The sequence below is a fragment of the Ptychodera flava genome, chromosome 13 (genome assembly GCF_041260155.1).
Source record: "Ptychodera flava strain L36383 chromosome 13, AS_Pfla_20210202, whole genome shotgun sequence".
In the NCBI taxonomy this organism is placed as follows: Eukaryota; Metazoa; Hemichordata; class Enteropneusta; family Ptychoderidae; genus Ptychodera; species Ptychodera flava.
In genome coordinates this window covers 22,879,473-22,882,753 of record NC_091940.1, presented here as the reverse complement: position 1 = coordinate 22,882,753, position 3,281 = coordinate 22,879,473, and the positions used below count along the sequence as shown (strand labels likewise).

The following is a 3,281-nucleotide window of genomic DNA, read 5'->3' as shown; positions in this document are numbered from 1 at the left end:
TGTAGAATTTCTTGTCAGTTTGATCAGGGAAGAGTGTGTGTCGGTGGCGTGTCTGTTGTTCTCATTTGTCTTAGATTTCTTGAAGTATGGGAAGGTGGATGAGCTTCGTCAAAGTTCCCTGAAATACGTCATCACTACTGGCAACCTCGTTCCATCTGAAATTTTGATTAAGGCGAGAAAGAATATAAACATTTACTCTGTACTAGGAACTACGGAAACAGGTTCATGACAATAAATAATAATCCTGAGAAATTTGAGAAAACTGGTTATCCCATAGATCACACTGAGATCAAGATAATTGACGACAATGGTCACATAGTACCGCGGGGTACCGTTGGTGAGCTGTGTGCCCGGTCGCCTTATACAATGTTGAGGTATGAAGACGATGAAGACAAAACAAAATCGGCTTTAGATCAAAGCGGCTGGTACCATACAGGTGACATGTGTAAACTGGAAGAAGATGGATGCATCGATGTTGTGGGCCGAAAGAGAGACATCATCATCAAAGAGGCTAGAAATATCTACCCTGCGGAAGTCGACCAAGTTCTTGTCAGACATCCAAAGGTAAAACTATCAAGAACTATCGGTGTGCCAGATGAACGATTCATAGAAGAAGTCTGTGCCTGTGTTTGTCTTGAGAAAGGAGAAGAAGTCACAGTTGACGAACTATTACAGTTTGTGCATCCATATTTGCCAGATTTTCACATGCCAAAATACATCTTGTTCTTTGATTGCTTTCCGAGTGGACCTACCGGTAAAGTACTTATAAAAAAACTTGAAGCAAAAGCTAGGGGGGTGCTTGGAATGTAGGTTATTTCCACAACAATTAAAAAAGGTAACTTACTAAATTAAATGACAAGTGTCAAGATGACTATGCCAGTGTCTAGAACTGATAAAGGTCATGCGCCTCATCCTGTACAGTGCATATGCTTGAAGAGATCTCCAGGCCCTCATAAACAACCACTACCTACTAAAATCGTATACTGTACAGTTTGTTTAACAAAAACTACCTCGACGTTGGATATTTTGGAACATTTGATAATTGATTTGAAAATGAACGAACTTTCCTGTGTCAAACTAATGCTTGGTTCACTACGTCATCTTGTGCTGAAAGGGGTAGGAGTACTGCAATATACCATTTGAGATGCTAGCAAACAATTTGCAGTGTTTTGACACTTTTTCCCTCGATAAAACAATATATATTATAATATATATATATATAATATATATATATATATATAATATTATATATTATATATATTATTATATATATATATATATACATCGAAGTATACAGATGTCCTCGTGGGAAATTACAGTGCTCAATGCAAAAGTAGAGCGTTATAAATAAACAGATTACTTCAAGTACAAAACTAGTACTAGATTACTTCATTACTTAGTACTTGAAGTAATCTGTTTATATATATATATATATATATATATATATATATATATATATATATATATATATATATATATATATATATATATATATAAGAGCGTGTATGTTTGTGTGTGTCTGGTGTCTGTGTTGGTATGTTGTGTTTTAGGTTGTCAGGGATGGAATATATCATAACAGAAAAGAAGGAACTATGACAATAACATTAAAGTGATTGTTTGCTGTTTGCGTGCGTCTGTTTGTGCATGTGTGTCTGTAAGTGTGTCCGCGCATTTGTGTGCATGTGCGCGCGCGTGTGTTGTGCTTTTGGCCGAGAAAAACAGAATAAAAGAACTATGACAATGACATAAAAATGATTGTATGATTTGCTATTTAGTCCAGGCTTCAATATTGAATAAGATCTTCTTACAATTTTTTGCATCTTTATCGCTGTATAAGTAGCTTTCGTTCAAAATTGTTATTCTTATTTTGAAAAATTTCGGTTTCCGACATAAAAATCCAGTTCTGTGACTAATGTAACATAAGTTTATATTTGGATGGCATGTTTATAAATGAATGTATTGGATGAATTGTTGTGATTTTATTATTATTCGTATATCCCAGTCCTGGTGACACTTTCATATTGGTTTTCAATATATGACGTATGGACAACCATTTAATGCCTGTGTTTGATGCATTTACATTTGATAACCTTATTGTAGGCAATAAAAATAACAGCTATTTAAAGTGAAAATATAATGTCTTAGAATATTTTAAATGCAATTGCTAAATATATAGAAACTATCCTGTAGCAAAATGATATGGATAAATATGCAATTATATGACATTGATACGTGTGAACTCAAGTATTCCTTCACGACCATTGAAAGAGGAAAATTGTCTTGGAACTCTACTGCGCCCTAGCATATCCAAATGAAGTTGTTAACACCATGACTTGTTCTCTGTACTTTCTCTAAGAACATATAATATCTAAATATTTGTACAAGTTACCTTGTGCAGTGTGTAGTCGTTTCATTGACCTTTGACATCATATCCCAGAAAATTTATCAGTTATTTCGGCATTCAAAATACTTGTCAGTATTAGTACAAATTTCGCGGAATGGTGAAGAAAATGACACATCAGAAAACCTTTCAGTCGACAATGTCGACTTCAAGTTATCACAATGTTTCAGATCAGATAGATGTCATGTAGTGAGAAGGGTTCATCTTGAAGCAAAGCTAAAGCAAATCGTTAGATTTAATTTCTACAGGGATAAGATAAAATATCAACTATTCAAAGTGAATTTTACAAGTGTTTGATTTGCACCACCAAAACATTGTTATCATAATCATCCAAATCTTTCATATATTTTTGTGAATCATTAAAGTTGAAATGAATGTAAAATTGTCTTGGAATACATAAAATTTACTGTTCATTTCGACTTAGAATAGCTATCAAACCATACAAGAATTATTACGCTATAATGAATAAACCGTTTATTTTAAATTATGTTACCACGAAAAAATTGTCTTGCTTGAGGAAGAAAGTGGCTCTAGCTGATGTTGTACCCAAGTGTTCGGCGTCAGCGCTTAGCAGAGTAAGCATAGGCACGACCTTTAGACAATATCGTTATCCTTTAATATATGAAAGTTTGCTTCGTCACATTTTGAAGGTAGGTAATAAATCGATGTTTTACACTCCATTATATATACTTAGCTTACCCGTATGTCACTCAATGTAACTCAAGATCTAAGAGGTCAGTAAAACCATAAAATCCAGTCAATCACCAGTCTATAAAATAAATAAATAAATAAATAAATAAATAAATAAATAAAATGTCATACATTTTAATATTTGTAGGTTACAACAACAATCATAGAACACCTTTTAATGTACGTTCTA

The 3,281-nt window shown here is 33.4% G+C and overlaps 1 pseudogene; it reads left to right on the top strand.

Annotated features, from left to right (window-relative positions):
* Positions 1 to 225: 225 nt before the first annotated feature.
* Positions 226 to 810, top strand: LOC139148510 (medium-chain acyl-CoA ligase ACSF2, mitochondrial pseudogene; annotated as a pseudogene).
* The last annotated feature ends 2,471 nt before the right edge of the window (positions 811 to 3,281 follow it).